The 18,270-nt window shown below is 42.2% G+C and overlaps 1 protein-coding gene across 3 annotated transcripts in view; it reads left to right on the forward strand.

Moving 5' to 3' along the window:
* Nucleotides 1-18,270, forward strand: part of JAK1 (Janus kinase 1) — a 210,376-nt gene that overhangs the window by 114,575 nt on the left and 77,531 nt on the right. The window contains exon 1 of one of the 3 annotated variants that reach the window (XM_064493504.1): nucleotides 7,074-7,236. The exons of the other annotated variants lie outside the window; for them this stretch is intronic. The gene's annotated coding sequence lies outside the window, so the exon portion shown is untranslated. Of the gene's footprint in view, nucleotides 1-7,073; nucleotides 7,237-18,270 lie in introns of those variants that run through there. 3 annotated transcript variants of the gene reach the window in all.

The following is an 18,270-nucleotide window of genomic DNA, read 5'->3' on the forward strand; positions in this document are numbered from 1 at the left end:
CTCTTGCAATCTTTAGGCCTCTGGAGTTGAGGGTAAGACTTATTGGCCCTAATAAAGTATAGATGGTTATTGTCTTGAAAGAGGAAGGTGAATGTTTGGAATCATGTGATTCTTTATACTGTTGCCTCTCCTCTGTGTTGCTTAAAAGGGCCTCAGCCCATGAGGGTGAGGGAGTTTAATTTAGAAATTGCTCATTGGCCTCTTGCTTACTCTGTCGTGTGTTGATATTGGTGGAGTAGGGCTGGAGGCTAGGAGACTAGGCCCTATGGGAGCTCTGTAAAGTGGGGAGGGAAGGGGTGTGTCCTGGGCCGTCTTTTTCTGGGGCAGCTGTCCTAGGTGTTGGGACATGTACCTGTTCTATTAGGTCTCTTCTAGGACGGTTTTATTGGATGCTGTCAAGTCACACTTCAGCCTTTCCTGATTTGTTCATATGTCAGTTATGGCTCTGACATCTTTTGAACAAAATTTTAAAGGCTTGTACAGTGGTTTTCCAGGGACTTTCCCTCTTCATCTCCCTTAACGTCAGAGATGAGCCATCATAGTTGTAGGTGATTCTGTCATCAGCATCTCAGGTATTCTGTCACAGCAGGAAAGGCTGGACGGTAAGTACTGCCAGAGACCCAAATGACTTCCCATTCAGGCTTGGTAGGAGGAAGAGACCAGTTGTTGGAGACTTGGGTAAAATGGATGATGATCAGTCTTCCTGCTTTTATTCTCTGATGGGCAGAGAAAGGAAAAGGTCAGAAATCTATTTTCTAAGTGTTTTTCTTCTTTTTTAATATATGTATTTATTGAAGAATAGTCAGTTTACAATGTGTCAATTTCTGGTGTACAGCATAATGTTTCAGTCATATATGAACACACATATATTTGTTTTCATATTCTTTTTCACTGTAAGTTACTACAAGATATTGAATATAGTTCCCTATGCTGTACAGTAGAAACTTGTTGTTTGTCTATTTTACATATATTAGTATCTGCAAATCTTGAACTCTCAGTTTATCCCTTCCCACCCCCTTTCTCTGCCTGGTAACCGTAAATTTGTTTTCTATGTCTGTGAGTCTGTTTCTGTTTTGTAAATAAATTTGTCTTTTTTTTTTTTTTTAAAGATTCCATGTATAAGTGATACATGGTATTTTTCTTTCTCTTTCTGGCTTACTTCACTTAGAATGACATTCTCCACGTCCATCCATGTTGCTGCAAATGGCATTATTTTATTCTTTCTTATGGCTGAGTATTATTTTTAAGTGTTTTTCAACATGTTCCAAATGTAGTGTTTTACTTTGGTCACAGTGGCTGTGAGATTGAAAACTCGTTTAATTGGTAGTGCCCTACCTCAAGATGTCGGTTACCTCTGCGTTCTCCTTCCCATTTCTAGTGGCAGTGAAGGGAGAAGCTCCCTCATTCCCATTTTAGAGGGAGCAAGGAAAGGGAGTGGTGTGTCTCTCCATGGTTAAGATCTGGTTAGTCTTCAAGTTGACTCCGTAAGTTGATCGTGCCTCTTTGTGCAAACTGCTGTGGCCTTGGGGACTTTGGATAGTCCTGCTGGTGGAATTCATTTATCCATTGATTGCCTACTATGTTCTAAGCACTGACAGTGAGAAATAAGAATGAATAAAACGCAGCCTAAGGCCTTAGTATAGTTTGATGGGCAGTACATGCAAAAAGTAAGCAAGGTTGTAATTAACATGTTTAACAAAAGTCCTATTGGGGCACCTATAAGAGAATGACTGCATTTATTTGGGAAGTCAGGAAGACTTCACAGGGAAGGAGAGGCATTTGAGCTGGACTTTAAGAGAATGAACCGGAATTCTTCAGGTCCAGTAGATGGATGACTTTCAGGAAAATCTCTGGAGGACAGAGCCTTAGGAACAGTCAGGGTTGAGGGGGCGCTCACTCATAGGGGCCCATGACCTGAGGTCCCTACTCGTCTAGTTTTGTAACCGGAGTACCAGGCTCCCCCTTTACTGTTTTTCCTTCTTCTGTTTATTTTTCATTGTCATTTTATGGACTCCTTGCGATGAGTCACTGCAGCAAGTACTTGCAGTGATGCCCGGTGTTGCAGGTGAGAAGCCCCAGCTCTTCACTGCCTGGTTTCCCTGGCTGTGGTTGCCCCTACCCTTTCCTCGCCCCTTCTCAGAACAGGATCAGATGTTGTGCCTTTGTGTTGTTCGTCGAGTAGGTTTCTCAGGACCGGACTGGGGGACGTTTGAGTTTTTGCACTTCAGATCCCACTGAAACCCTTCCTCCTTCCTCGCAGATTTCAATTGGTGACCTGGAACAGAGGCTGCTTTTGGTCCTCCTCCATTTCTCCATGTGTTTTCTGGTTTCTTAAGATACTCTGTTCCTCCTGGGTTTCAGTCAGCATTTATTTTTCTTTCCTCCTGTTTAGGACTTCTAATAGTGTCTGGGTTGCTTTCTGCTAGCTCCCCAGTGTCAGAGGTGGATTTGAGGCCCTTGGCTGTGTCTTGTTAGTGTGTTTTTATTACTTGAGAGCACCCATATTTATATAGTAATTGTACACTCTGTAGTGCCTGAAAATCCTAAAGACCAAGGCAGATTTGAATGATTCAAAGTTAGTCACTTAATAGGAAACAATGTGAGTCTAAAGGCAAACCCAAGGATTCTTTGAAAGCAGAAACTTCAACTAGAGTAGCATGTTTGATGAAACAGAGTTTGCTTTTGTGATGCCAGAAATACACTATTCTCTTTTTTATACTCTCCACCTTGCGGGGTTGTCAGAGACATGAGAATGCTTTGAAGTGAATTCTGACACCATAATTTTGTGGAGACAGCAGCATGAGAAGGAAGGGTGTCCAGTCTGTCCTTTGAATTTCCGCTGAAGTGAGCATCAGTCAGCACGTTGCCCACGTGGATCGTGAGGGGAGGGTGCAGGTGGGAGGTGGGTGATGTCCTAGGGCATCGTGAAAACATATGTGAAAGGCCTTCTGGAATCCTTTTTCTAGGCGGTGTTATGCAAGTCCCTCAGAAGTTTCTCTACTTCCTCTGGTAACATGTGCAATAGAGGGATACGTCACTCTTATGCAAAGATTACTCAGGGGCTGAAAAATGTTGTTCTTGCCAGCAGTTTTGCTGAATTGGAGATTGGTCAGATTTGACGTCTGGATGGTAGCCATTGTTATTAAACATAGCTTCCTGAGACCGAGAATCTAGGAATTTAGAAGTTGAAAGCAGCTGGGTGGGAGCCCTATGTTTTCCCTCTTCCCAGGCAAGGAAAATGTTTTCCTGGCTGTGGAACTCTCAGTAAAACTGAACTTCTTTGCGGTGGGTTTATCTATCTGTAAAATGGGGATGATAGTGGTCCCCCCCTTATGGGATGGTTCAAGATTAAATGAGTTATATAGGTAAAAGTCTGGGCACGGTGCCTTTGTATATGGCTGACACTGATGGAGTGTTTGTTTATGTTTATTTATTTTCCTCATTATTCTCTCTTATTTGAGATTTCCCCAAGGTTCTGTACTTACTTAGAAAACACATCTCCTTCTATGGCTTGAGAGTCCATCAGCAGTGGCTTAAGAATTCTTACTGGGAGGGCCCCTCTGCATGCCGGCCTGAGCTCCCAGAGTGTGATCCCTTGGGGCACAGCCAGTCAATTTTGTGCCAAATAGCTGATTGCCCCACTACTGTGGTTAGGGCGGACTGAACTGCTTTCACCCTGTGGCTGGGGGTGGGGACTCAGATGACTGGCGGCCAGGGTAGACAGCTGCTCCCAGTGTACAGAACCTTATTGGTGGCAGATAAGGGAAAAAGAAAGGGAGTACTTCTGCTTAGGCCCTCCTTCCCCTGGGAGCTGTAGTCTGCTGGAGTCAGGGAGAATGGGGTGGGTGGGCAATACAGACCTAAATTAGAAACTGCCTTCTGCCGTGAATATTAGAGCTTGAAGAAGACTTTGAGGGTCTCTGGTATAGTGGTTTTTGACTCTTTGGAAACCAAGGAACCCTATTTCAAATCCAGTCCCACTTGGAACCTCAGTGTAGATTCATTTTATAAATTCAGACTTATAAGTATCATAACAGTGATTTATGATAAAGATAAGAGAACAGTGAAGCTGATATCGTGAGCACTGAATTTTGAGTTGGGTTCAGGCACTTCCAGTCATCGGCCAGTTTTACTACCCAGTTTACATCTGAATTTAGTTCTGGTTGCCTTATGTAAAAATCGGATTTGTGTGGGTAAATAATTACAGATGTGTTTACTAAGAACTTGCCTTATAGTTTCAGGATACTCTTCAATTAAATTTACCCAGAAGCCTGAAAGAAGGATACAGGGAACTTTTTATCACAAGGTAGAATCACAATATTTAACAAATGCTTTCATTCTCTGTGACACTGTGCAAGACAGATGGTAATGTGTGCTCACCCTTTTTATGCCAGTGCAACCTGTTAGTGATTCATTTGTTACTGAGTAACTGACTATTCCCTTGTACTAGGAGTGTGATCCCAGCAGATGTACCTGAGATTTGCTTGGCAATTAATTGAGCATGCTGCAAGTATACTTGATAGTACACTTGCTTGAGCACTTTTAAGAGAGTAGGCAAGTATAGGCCTGAATTTAAAAAATGGAGTTCCAGGGGAGGGAATAGCTCAAGTGGTAGAGTACATGCTAAGCATGCACAAGGTCCTGCGTTCAATCCCCAGTACCTCCTCTAAAAATAAACAAATAAATGAATAAACCTAACCCTCCCCCCCAAAATAGAGTTCCAGCTTTCTTCAGAAACAGTGACATGTTTACAAGATGTTCAACTATGAGCTCAGAATTGATAAGAAAGCTTTATTTTGAGGTCCACAGAAAGATCACTCAGTAGGTTAACATTTGATATAAAACTTGAATTTGTGGGGGTTTATTATAATTTCAAAAATTGTTAAAATATATTTTAAAAATGAAATCTGCATACCTATCTTCCCCAGTAATCTATAGCACTCAGAACCTTTTGATTCCTTAGAACATAGCTTGAAAAATCCATATCTGTTACATATTACAGCCTCACTCATTTTATAAATGATGAAATCGAGTCCTTCCTAGAGAGTGGAAGTGATTCTCCACAGGTCGCTCTGCATGTTACTGGGAAGGCTGAGAAGAGGGATATGTGGGTCTCTGTGCTTCTTTCAGTACCCTGGTTTTCTCTGCTGACTAATTAGGACGACCTGCGGGGTCAGAAGCAGGGAAATGTACGTGGCCACCTCCTCTAGTTTTGTGTGTACACGTGTGTAGCCACACGGATACATGCCTGTGCACTGACTCACGCATCAGACTCTGAGAGGTGGGAGCTACAGGTAAGTGGGTGGAGTTTGGGGTCTCCAGTCTGAGCCTGCCTTTCCTGGCAGTACTCCTTATTCTGAATCTTTGTCACCACCTTTTCCTGCATGAAAACTTAGTCTTCTCAGTACTCAACTTTCAGGCTTCTCTGCTATGACAGTTACTAGTAGCTAATCAGATAAACTAGTGTGAGTTAAAAGGTGGGAGTGAACTGACTGACTGTCCCTCCCTGTTTGGTATTAGCGTAAGCATCTCATGGAATAGAATACTTTCACCCCAAGTGACTGTTTCAGGGACCCTGGGAGGATGGGAGGGTGTTCTTGATAGTGTCTTTTGTGTCTTTAAAATCCCATGGTATAGAGACCCAACCGTAAGAAAAAAGACTGACCCTCCTTGGGGCTGCTACTGATCTGTATGTTGCTTTTGTGAGAATGAGTAAGCAGTGCCTTGTTGATGGGGCAGTCGTGCAGCAGGGAGCATGGCCTGGCTAGCAGGAGGCAGGCGGGACTTCAGACATCACTCCCTCACCTCAGTAGGGCACTACTGACGGTGCCCAACCCACCCAGCCATACACTGTAACCCTGATCCCACCTATTATCTTCTGCCAAATACAGTGACTTTATGTTTTGTGCTATACAGAAAACGTGCAGATTTGCTCAGTGTGGGTGTTCAGTAGATGTTTGGTTCACTGGTAATTCAGAGTTGACCAAATACAGAAAATGGTACTTTGCAGGGTGACACCTGTCCTCACAGCAGCAGTACCCGTGCATTAACAAGGATCCCATAGTTCGTTCATTTATTAATTCAACAGAGATTTCTTGAGCACTTACTGTGTAGAAGGCAGGGTAGCAACAAATACTTATTTAGCATTGATTATATGCCAGGCCCTGGGCTGGGTGAGCAAGATGCAATGATGAGAAAGACAGATGTGGTTCTTTCCTTCATCTCTAGTAAAGAAGATGGACCCCAAACAAATACACAGACCAATAAGGAAGGGAATCCTAGGTTGGTTGAGTGCTCTAAGAAAAATAAACAAGGCTGTAGTAAGGTGCAAATAGGAGTTGGGGAGCAGGGGCTCAGGGGTCCTGGAGACCAGGTCTGGATGACAGGGATCTTCTTGAATAGGGTTGTCAGGGAATATCCTTCTGAGACAAGCGCACAGTCAGACCCAAAGAATGGTAAGGAGCTGGTGTGCTGGTAATTCAGAGATTGGACAAAGATGGGAAATAGTTTGATATATTTGAAGCCCTCAGAGTGTGGACTTGAAGCATAATGTGAGACAAGGTTGGCGGCAGCACCGATGGTAACAATAGCAAACACTTCTTTTGTCCATATGGTGTGCCAGGCACTGTGCTGAGTGCCTCCCTGTAGAGTAGCTCTTTCAATGCTGACAACAGTCCTATGAAGTGTGTATTATTATTCTTTTACAGATGAGGAAACTGAGGCACAGAGGGCTAAATAACTTACCCAAGATTTTACAACTGGTAAATGGTAGAGCAGGGATTCAAACATGGGCAGTCTGATTCCAGACTGTGCTCAGATTCATGATGTTATAGTGCTGATTTCAGGATCATATAAGGCCTCAGTTTCTTCATCAGCAAAATGGAACTAATATGTGGATTAAATGAGATAATGTGTAAGAGTGACTGGCATCTCAGGCATTCATTAAGTGGACCTTATATCTAGTAGAGGTGATGGTGGTGATGATACTGGTAGGTAGTACTGTGGGAGGATACAGATGTAAATAAGGAACTAAATAAAGCTCTAGGGAAGGGACATGCATACTGATTATGTGATGTGAAGAGTGGGGTAAATGCCCTGAAGAAAGTGCTGTGAAGGTTCTGAAGTGGGGTCAGTCCGTCCCAGGTGGAGAATGAAGAGATGTTTGGTGGTGGGACTGGGGAAGAGGACCTGACTGTAGACTATGAAAGATGGGCACGACTCACATACATAGAGCAGGTAAGAGGGACATTTCCTCCAAGCCATCAGATGAGCAAACATCGAGTTTTGCTCAAAGGCTGGAAGGGAGGCTGTGAGGGCAGCAGCACTGGCCATTCCAAGGAGAGAAGCAGGAACCAGGCTTGGGCAGAGTGATGGTAGATTGGAACCAGCACTCAGCAGGGCTTGATGCCATCCCGGAGCTCTGGGTCTTTATGCACCAGGGAATGTCGTAGTCTGATGTCCAAAGCTTGGTTTAGAGATCTAATTTGGGACTCCTCGCAAGTCTCAGATTGGCTTCTGGCTGAGCCAATGAGAGAGAGATTTTTTGTTTTGGCTTTTATTTGACATGCTGTCTGGCTGTTCTGAAGGTGCCTGTCCACCTCCTGGGGCCACACAGAGAAGTGCCACAGCAGTGGGAAGCTTTACTGCCCAACTCTTCCAGACAGGTTGTTTCATGTGTGGTTGCAGACAAAGAGCTAGCACGGACTTTGGAGCTAGATAAATCTGGGCTGGAATTCAGCCCAGCTTTTGATCTCTGGCCTTGTGTTTGGGCCTCATTTAGCTTCCTGTGAAGGAGAGACTTACAGCATCTCATATTGTTGTGTGAGGGTCAAGTAAGCATTTTAGCACCATGTGCCTAAAATACACAGTAAGTGCTCAGATGATAGTGGTGGAAGTTACTAGACTGTGTGTTGTGGAAGGCTCTGAACACCCACAGGAAGTCTGTCTGAACCTACTAATTGCCTTCTCCCATGTTTCTGAGGTTAGGAAGCCTAAACACTTGGCAGGACTCATAGGGGCCATGTTGAGATGGATTTTGAAGCCATTCCCAGGCTCAGTGGGACATCATGCCGTGATGTGTATTTGCTGTCCTAGTCTTAGGCTGTCATTATAGGGCAGGAACAATAGCAATAGCATCCTTTAAAGTGTTTCTAATTGTGAGTGAAATGTCAGCAGTTTTACACTCTGGTCCAGTAGATGCCATCCTCTTATTGACTGAAAATATTGGCTCTGCTTTTCTGCTACCGAAGGATGAATAGCAGAGGAGTTTTAGAAGAACGACTACCCGATTCCTCAGACTTGTTGAGCACACTTAGGAGCTAAGCATAGTTCTAAGGTCAGTACATGAAATGCAAAGACAGTAAGACTCCACCTGGCCTCCGAGCAGCACACAGCTGGTTCAGTGATTCCCGTGGGGGGCTGTTGGTTGATGGTGGGGTGGGTACCTTTGGCGCTTAAAGGGCATGGCCAGGAATACTAAGAACCCTATCATGTGCACAGGACAGTCCTACGCAAAAAAGAATTCTGTGGCCTATATGACTTTCAGATCTTTATTTAGATACTCTTGTAGGGGAAAAAAAAACCTGTTTATAATTTTATGAGCCTAGAACCTAATTTCATTTTACCTAGAGTACCTTAGGCATCATTTTGTGTATCCTGAGTTTTGTAGAAATGCAACTACTATCTAAGTGGATGTATTACACTGTATAAATAGAATACTGTTTTATTTTGTTTGGAACTTTATGTAGAGCTGTTCACCATTTAAAAAAATTGTGTTACCGATGTTAGTGTGCTTATATTTGTGTCTCCCAGAAGAACACGCTGGTATCTGTCTGCATTTGTAGTTATTACATTCATGGTTCTTCTGCCGGTGCTGTAAATATTAGACTACTTCATTATATCTTCCAGGGTACTTCCTCATGACAGAGCAGTCACATATTGAAGTACACATTCTTACAAATTTCGTTAAATCTCATTTATGATTTGGATATTAAATTGATTATTTTGAAACTTTATATGTAAATGATTTACATTATTTTTGATTTTCATTTCAGGGTAGTAAAGGGAGCAGTGTTAAATATATGTTTAAAAAAGGGGGACGAGGATGTTGAGCACCCTTGGTCTAGTGCGTTGGTTTCGTATCAGATGTGACAAAGTATGAAGTCTTTAGGGAGAAGTTTAAACTCCATTTTAAGTTGTGATATGTGTAGCCTTGACTCTAAACTCATTTGAATAAAGAGTTGTTTTTAGCTGATGGTTTGAAGTTCAAGAAAATGGGTGTATCTGAATGGATGTGAAGTGGTTACAGTGGTTTAGTCCCTAGCACCCTGCACCTGAGAATCTTAGCCCAGGGGACTCTAATTCTTGTCATGTTCACCACAGCCAACCAATGGGAGTGTCCCCATGTGATCTGAAACAGAGTGGTTTCAGAGAGTGTCAGAGTGTTCTTTTAGAATGTTAAAGTTATCTGTTACTGTTCAAGAGTGGTTTTTGCATTTTCAGGCTTCCGCAATTCTAAATAAATGGCAATTGTGTAATCGCTTGTGGTCTCAGTGTAGTTTATAATCAGCCAGAATAATGAAGGGATAATGAGACTGGAAATTAGAGAAACAGAACTCTTTCCCTAAGGCCTTAAACAGGTAAGTGTTAGAACTAGCTGAGGAGTGATTCTGGAAATATAATAAAATATTTAATAAAGTACTAATTACATTGTGTCAGTCATTTTAGGCTGGAGTAGATGGAGATAAGTGGTGGAGGAGGAGGTTAGATTGGGTGGACCTTGAAGGGAGGAGAGTAGAATATTAAAAAGCTGTAATTGTTTCTTACCCTGAATTTACATGCTGCTAGTACCCAAGCAGTCACCTTGGCTTGTAGTCTGAATTTATGTTTGTAGTAATTAATAGATGTCTTTTGTTTAGTGTCTCATGTATGATTTCCTCTGTGCATGGTCATTGGTAAGAGAGATGAGAGGAAATTGGTAGTGCAGATGCAGAAACTTGAGACCAGAAACTCAAGTGCCCAGGGCCACACAGCTCATAAGCAGCAGGGCCAGGATTTGAGAGATGCCAAAACCACTCCTTAATGCCTTTACATATCTTTGTTCTGGAGACAGCGATCATGATTAATTTGTTTACTTACCATTTTTTCTGCCCTGATTATAAGGCATATCTCATTTGGCGCAAGACTTAGAAATGTGTTTTAGGTTTTTGGCATGTAATCTATGATTGTATTTAAATGAGGTATGGTTAGAAAGTTCCAGCCCATTTAGTAATTTAGCAGCTTAAAGCATTTGACAGGCATGGTTAACCAAAAACCTAAATCATACTAAATGTTTGAAGTGGTAAAGGGTAGGGGAGATTTTTACATTGTTGTTAGTCTGCTTTTAAAAGTGTGTTTGTAAACTGAGAAGCCTAGGTGAGTGTATTTATGCTACTGATGTTAGTCTGGCTTTGGAAATTCCCTCATTGTGACTTCCTGTAAGCTTGGCTGAATAAACTGACAGGGGATTCCAGCCCTTCTTGTATAATTAAAGGTAAGAATACAGAGTCAATTTCCGTGCTCCCAGCTATTGTGAAGTTAGTTGTAGCTGTCAATGAAACTGTCAGGTCCATGAAAAATTCTTGTTTTTAAACAGAGGATAGTCTGGCTAGCTATTCTCAAGTAAATAGCTAGGGAGGACATTTAGTAATTTTTTTTTTCTTCTGAAAAACAAATAAGGAACCTGACAACACCTTGGCTGCTTAGGGAATTTTTGTCACCGAAGAGATTACTGAAAGCCCTGTTTCTCAGGAAGGATTACCAAATGCCTAAATGCTTGGAGAGAGGATTTCAGGTCCCAGGCTGCTCCACATTGCCTGTGCAGCTCTGTGATTTGAGGCCAGTTTCTCAGTCTGTCTTTGCCTCCGTTGACTCCAGCTGTGCTGTAACTAGCAGTTTCTGTTCTGAGAACACATTTCAAAAATTGTCTTCAGTTGGGACTGAAAGAAGGCGCACATCTGGGTTCAAGCCCAAACGGGCTGCCTGTCTCAGTTCTTATCCTAGTGGCCCTTCCCCCCACCCTTGGGGTTTCTCCCCTGGTCTTTGCTTCTCCTGCCTGTCTAGGCTTCTGAGCCTCTCCAACCCACTTTGTGAGGGACAGTGAAAGAAAGGTGATGGGAGCAGACTGGATTGGCTTTCGCCATATAACTTCCCCTGGGCCTGGTTCTAATTTTGGCTCCTTTCTTATCCTTTTAGAAATAGAAGGATCCATTCATTAGTGATGCTGGGGATAGGGACAAGTGAGGGGTGGTAGCTTTTTTATATACTGGCTGTCTTTAGTTGACACTTTCTTAGGGCAGAGGTTGATAATAACTCCAGCAACCCACAGTACAAAGAGGATAAATAAGAAAGGGAGAGGGAAGTTTAAGAATCATTTTTCTGGGCTTACAGTGTTTACAAAAGATTGAATTACCACTCCCATAAGTAAAATCACAAGTTTCTAGAAATTTTTATTTCAGTTGCTTATTTTCTTATCCTGAGATCACAAAGCATTTTGCTAAAAAGAGCTCAGGTTTACAAGTCCTAGCTTTACCACTTGCAGCTGGATACCCTTGGGCAATACCCTTAAATTCTCTGCAGCCCTATTTCTCCATCTGGGAAATGGGTACAGTGATGTCTGCCCTAAGCACTCCAGTGGGTCACTGGGACTCAGATGTGAAAGTGTTTTGTGAACTGCAAAGGGCTATATATAAGCCTGAAGGATGATTGTTGTATGGTTTCAGGTATTAAAAGTCTAGGTGGCTGTGCATGGACAGGTGAGGGGAGTCATGTTTTGGGTAGCTGACTGGATGTTCTGTATTTCAAAGCCCAGAAATCTTGGGTTTTTTCCTAGTACAACTGCCCTGTTCTGGGTTTTGGAGTGTGGCCAGAAACACATGCTAGACTTATTAAAGGGCTTTGGCACTCTGTAATGTGGGATTACTGGCACTGGAAGACGAAATGATAAAGGAACATCTCATTATATTCAGATGTGTGAGTCATGCACATTTATGAGTTACTTAAAAAAATGGAATCATAATAGAAGTGGGCATGGGTTCAACTTATTATTTTTCTTGGCTTTAGCAGTTTTGAGGTTAAAAATCGCTGCATTTAACTGTCTCAAAGCATAGCATTTATAAAAAGCTTTTAGAACTTGAACCCTGCCTGAAAGCACCTGAATTTGAAACTCTGTCTTTCCATTTTCCTACCAGTAGGATCTTAAGAGATAATTTTGCATTGGGTGTGTCCCTGTGTACTACTCTGACTCTTCCTCAGTGAGGCAGAAAGCAGGGACATATCGCTGGGCCCTGCTGGCCTTCAGGGAGCTTCACGGTCATTTATTCTGCCCACTTGTTTTACGGCAGGGAAAACTGAGGCCCAGAGGGGTTACCTGTCTTGTCTAAGGCCCAGTCCAGATTATGGCAGAGGCAGGATTAGAGCTCACCCAGTCTACATCGCAATGCCGACAGGTTCTGTCTCCTCACCAAGATTAGGCACTGTGTTGGCTAAGAAGGCCTCTTCCACCACCACCATCAATTTATTCTATTTGAAATCACTGTTTATTTAGTTTAAACCCCTGTCTTCTGGTTTAATCCTTTTCAGACTTGGAAGTAATTTTCAAGGATTATCCTGAATACCACTTCACCTCTTTATGCTTAAAAATTTTGCTTGATTCATTTAACCAGGTATAATCACAATGACGTTTACCTTTCTATATGGGGCTACTTTTGAATTAATCCGCTTAGTTATATTTGTCACTCTTCTTAGAACTTATTTCTTCTGATTTAATTTACTCTTTATCAACAGACATTTGAGTTCTTACTCTGTGCCAGGCCCTGTGCTAGGTAGGTGCTGGGAATGGGAGGGCATTCAGTGATGGAAGGACCTCGTGTAAGAACTTGACTTTCTCCTGAGAGGATCTAGAGTGACAGTCAGGCCCCACCTGCCCCCATTTGTCTTAGGACCATTATTGCATTTTACAATAGATAATGGACAGCTGAAAGAAGGAAGCAATCATTAGGAAAAATAATGATTTTTAAGAGGGGAGGGTATAGCTCAATGGCAGAGCAGCATGTTTAGCATGCATGAGGTCATGGGCTCGATCCCCAGTACCTCTTTTGAATTAAAAACAAACAAACAAACCTAATTACCTATCCCCCCCCAAAAAAGAGCCCCAAAAATAAATTAAAAAAAGAAAAATAATGATTTAAAAAATTTGTTTGCAACTCATAGACATAGAATACAAACTTGTGGTTGCCAAGTGAGGGGGTGGGAAGGGATAGACTGGGAGTTCAAAATTTGTAGATACTGACAGGCATATGTAGAATAGAGAAACAAGATTATACTGTATAGCATATACAAGATCTGGAGGTAGCTCACAGTGAAAAAAATGGGACAATGAATATATGTATATGTATATGTATATGTATGTTCATGTATAACTGAAAAATTGTGCTCTACACTGGAATTTGACACAGCATTGTAAAATGACTATAATGCAATAAAAAAAAATTTCTGTTTGCAGCCTAAGGAGATATACATTACCAGTAGATAATGATACAAACTGACAAAAGTCAAGAGGATTTTTGTACAGTCAAGGCTTTAGAAGGTTGCTACCATTTGAGATGGTTTTTACAGAAGCACAAGATTTGAATAACTGGGGAGGATAAGGTAATTGATAATGAATGTCTTGTAAGGATCTCTCATTGTATTAGAAGCATTAAACATATTAGCTTATTTAATCTTTTTGGGAGGGAACTTTTAAATTGAAAAATGTATCAAACAGAAGAGTATATAAAACATATGTGTGTAGTTAGAGGAAAATACCCATGTAGTCACCATTCAGGTTGAAAAATAGAACATTACCAGTATCTTAGACGTCTCCAGGTGCCCCTCCCCATTGCACTTCCCTCATCAGAGGTAACAACCATCCTGACTGTCATATTAATTATTCTATGCCTTCTGGTGTAGGTGTCCTCAAAGTAGGCACAAACCTCCATGTATAGTGAAAGGACAGCGTTGCCATCACTTTTCTCAGGAGAAAGGGCTTCATGGCCCTAGTTTGAATTCAGTACTCTCGGATCAGAGCAGAAGCTCAGGATTTGGAGTTGAGAGGCTGCAGGACCCGTTTGGAGAAGTCCGTGGGAAAAGTCATGGGAGAGTTGTGGGAAATGGGGCTCCTTATAGTTGGGCTGTCTGGGGGACTGCGGTGGGTCCATCTGTTGGGAGCCTGGAGTCAGTATCAGCAAGGAGAGTGGCTGGTCTGCATTTTACTTTTGCTTCTCAGCTCCCTCTGGCTTGCGTTTAGCCTCAGGTGAAGGCCAGAGCAGAACAGTACTTCTGTGGGGTGCAGCGGTCTTACACTGACTCAGGCCGCAGGGTATGGAGTGAAGGGCAAGAAGAACTTCATCAGTGCCTGAGAAAGAAAAGCCAGACTCAGTGAGGAAGCTGGCATTCTGCCCCTTGATGAAGTCTGGGGATCTTGCTGATGACAGCCCTGAGTAGCCTCTCTTCTGAGGATGTGGGCTGGTCGTCCCCGCAGCCTGGCTGCAGCTCTCACCCTGAGACCTTTCTGTTCTGTCCCCTAGGAATTCCCTTTGCCTCCTCTCTGTTTAATCTTTACTTCTTGTGTGGGAGCCTCTCCTCTACTGGCTTCTTGAGACATAGCAGGTAAAATTTTTAAGATCTTGAGTGTCTAAATATGCCTTTATTCCTCCTTGCTACTTTATTCATATTTTGGTTGGTTATAGACTTCTAGGTTAGAAATTGTTTGCCTTCAGAATTTTGAAGGCGTTGGTCAGTTGTCTCCTTGCTTCACCCAACTGTTAAAAAGTCTCCCAGTTAAGAAAGAAGGGAAGGAAGAAAGCCAGCCAGCCACCAGCATTCTCCATTCTTGGTCTTTTGAAGGTGGCTTCTTTTATTCTCTTTTGGAAGCTTCAGAATCTCTTGTCTTGTTTCCAGTGTTCCCACTAGTACTCAGAGCAGGTCTTCTCATCCGTGTTGGGGCCTTTTCAGTCTGGTAGCTGGTAGCCTCCAGTTTTGGAAAGTCTCTCTTAAGTGATTTTGCTGGTGGTTTTCTCTTCTCCGTTTTCTCTTCCTGGAACTCCTTTTACTCAGGTGTCTGACTTTCTGATCCTAATTTTCCTAGGTTTTCTCTCTTATTTTCAAACTGTTCTTTGCTAAGCAGTTTCCCAGGATTTATCCTCAAACCTTTCCATTGAAATTTTTAAAAATAAGGGTATAATTTGCATACAGTAAAATGCACGAATCCTGTTTATTTCACTTAGGTTTGACTGTATACACTTGTGCACCCACACCCAAAGCAAAATACAGGACATTTCCATCAACTTAGGAAGTTCCATAGGACCCTTTTCCAGCCCTGTATTTCATGTCTGCTGTCATCTATTTTATATTCAAGAGCTCCTCCTCTGAAATGTTACTTGAAAAAATCTTATTCTTGCTTCATAGATAAAATATTTGTTTCTCTCTCTGAAGATACTAATTTTGTTATATATAAAAATATTCTTTTTCATTATAGGTTGTTACAAGATATTGAATATAGTTCTCTGTGTTATACTGTAGGACCTTGTTGTTTATCTGTTATATATTTAGTACTTTGTATCTGCTAATCCCAAACTCCCAGTTTATCCCTCCCCACCCCTTTCCCCTTTGGTAACTGTAAGTTACCAAATGCTTTCTATTGAAGACATTAATTTTTAAATTTTTTTTCCTTCTGTAAATTAGCTTTGTTTATTCTGAGTTGTCTTTGTTTACGTTAGAGGCTCTCCTCAAACATTTGTTTATCTTGCCTGTTCATGGTTAAACATGAGGGAAAAGCTGAGCACGGGCATGCAGCTTGTGAACTTTGAGCTTCACTGAAAGGTGGCTTGAATGAGCCATTAACTGGGGAACCTCCAGTGTCAGTATCTTTAGATTTGTTCTTGGAGGATGGTAACATTCCTCAGTAAAGAACATTCCAGTCTTTTGCCTGGAGGGTCGAGGACTGGCTGTTGGCATTTCTGGAGCCCTGTGCGGAAGAGGGTGGAGGTTGCAGCGTCCAAGCCATCGGCATTCTGTGTGTGTGCAGACACAGTCCCCTGTGTGCCATAATGTCCCTGTTGCCTGGCATCTCTAGTCTTAGGATCCTCTGTCTTCTCCTGAGAAAATAAACCCCAAGACCTGTGCTGCCCTAAAATGCGATAGCCACTCACCACACATAGCCACTTTAATTAATAAACATTAAATAAAATTAAGATGTCAGTTCCTCATTTGCCCTTGTCACAGTGTAAGCTCTCGGTAGCCACATTGACTAGTGAGACTAGCCGTTAGTCTGCCATCTTGGGCAGAGCAGGTAGAGAACGTTTCTGTTATTGTGGAGAACTTTATTGGACGGTGCTAGGCTAGACATTTGCTGGCGTGGAGGAGTGGGCAAGGGGATTCTGTTCCTTGGGCATCTATCTCTCTCCAGTCCTCTTCTCTTACCCCGGTTGCTGGTGTTTCCAGTTCCTGTGACTTTCGAGGCTTCTGGGGTATACGTTTATTTGGTTCTCAGCTTTTGTCACTGTCAGCTTGGGGTTCAGTTTTCGTGGGTCATCAAAGTCATTTTTTATACATCCATCTAATTACCAACTTCCCAAGGTTGGTTGCATTTTTTTCCTCTCTGGTTCCTCTCCCATATTTGTAGTTTCAGCCTTAAAACAGAAAGGTCTAAACTAAGTTTGCTGTTTTATCCACACACCCACATACACACACAGATGTTTTAGTGGGGTTTTAAGAGAGAGTGAAATTAGACACTTGTGTTCAGTCTGATGTTTTAACCAGAAATACTGATTCATTTACTCTTCACAATCATATGAGGTACAAGGCATAGGTATGGTTATTTTACAGTTAAGAGAGGCAGGTAGAATAATTGGCTTGAGGTCCCATAGCCAGTAAGTAGGATTTGAACTTGGGTCAGGCTTAAAAAATCTGATTTTTGTCCTTGAATAGTATTGTGCTTCAATTTATACTTAGGAAACCACCCCCATCACACATACCTCAAGTTGCAATACTTTAAATATAGTTATTTTTAAGTGTATTAGCTCAGATATTTCTCAGGTATCCTTAAGTACATTTGAGAGGTTAACCTTGAATAATTCTGTCTCAGAAAGCTTTTCTTCTCAGCTGTTCATTCCTCCTTTGCTCTAGGATTTCATGACTTCTGACCTTTATGTGAGCAGTCTCTTCAGTAGTTCTTGAAGTGCTTAGAGTCAAACACATTCTGTTGTTAAATTTAAGCCTTTAATTCAAACTGTCTATGATCATTCTCTCATATTAAAATTGTCCCTATGTCTGTCTCTTCAGTTAGACCCCTCTCTCTGTAAGTCAGCGAGTAATCCTGTTTGCCTTTGAATCCCTCGTGCCCAGCCCTTTGTCTGAGGTAGGGGATTCATGAATGTCACGCTTTGGTTGGACATCATTTCTTCTTTGGATCATTGCATGGCTTCCTGACTGCTGGTTTCCTTGCTTTTTAATCTCCTGCTTGCCTGAGACAACCACTACATCCTTCTCAAATGCAGCATTCACTGGCTTTATCTAACTTTTGCTATAAACTCCTGGCTCCTCAGCACGGCGTAGAGGGCTGACCCTGGTCTGCCTTTTATCACTGCTTTAGCTCCATTCCCAGCGCCCCATTGCCACATATACCGCACCGCCCTGCATTTTATGGAAGGATCTTGAATCTGTGCCCTTACACATGCTTTCATCTCTGCATAAAATGTGCTTTTTCATTCCTACCTGTTTCTCCTGTTTAGTATCAACTGTTTTTCACAAATCTCAGCCCTAGGGTAATCTAACCTGTGAAACCTTGCCTTGGCCACCCTTATAGAGAGGTAGAGAATTCTGCTTTCTGCTCCCACTGCGCCACATTTCAATATACTTCATCCATCCATCCATCCATCCAAATGGGATTCTGACATACATATTTTTCTGCAGTTGGCCTTTTCAACTCAGTGAGTCCATGGCAATTGATTTTTCCTTTGTTGTCTGTGAATTCTGTCATCAATAGTTAACCATAAATTCTACTTACACCTATTTTGCCAGCATAATTATGAATAGCACCCCACTTTGACTCTTTGAGGTCTCCCAGTTTGGACAATAAACTATCTGGCCACCCACCAGTCAAACACATTGAAGTGGAGGTCCATTACTCTTTATCCAGTGGAGCAACTGAAGAGGAAGAAATACTGAGGGTATGAGATTGCATTTGAAGTATTG

The sequence above is a fragment of the Camelus dromedarius genome, chromosome 14, assembly GCF_036321535.1.
Source record: "Camelus dromedarius isolate mCamDro1 chromosome 14, mCamDro1.pat, whole genome shotgun sequence".
NCBI lineage: Eukaryota > Metazoa > Chordata > Mammalia > Artiodactyla > Camelidae > Camelus > Camelus dromedarius.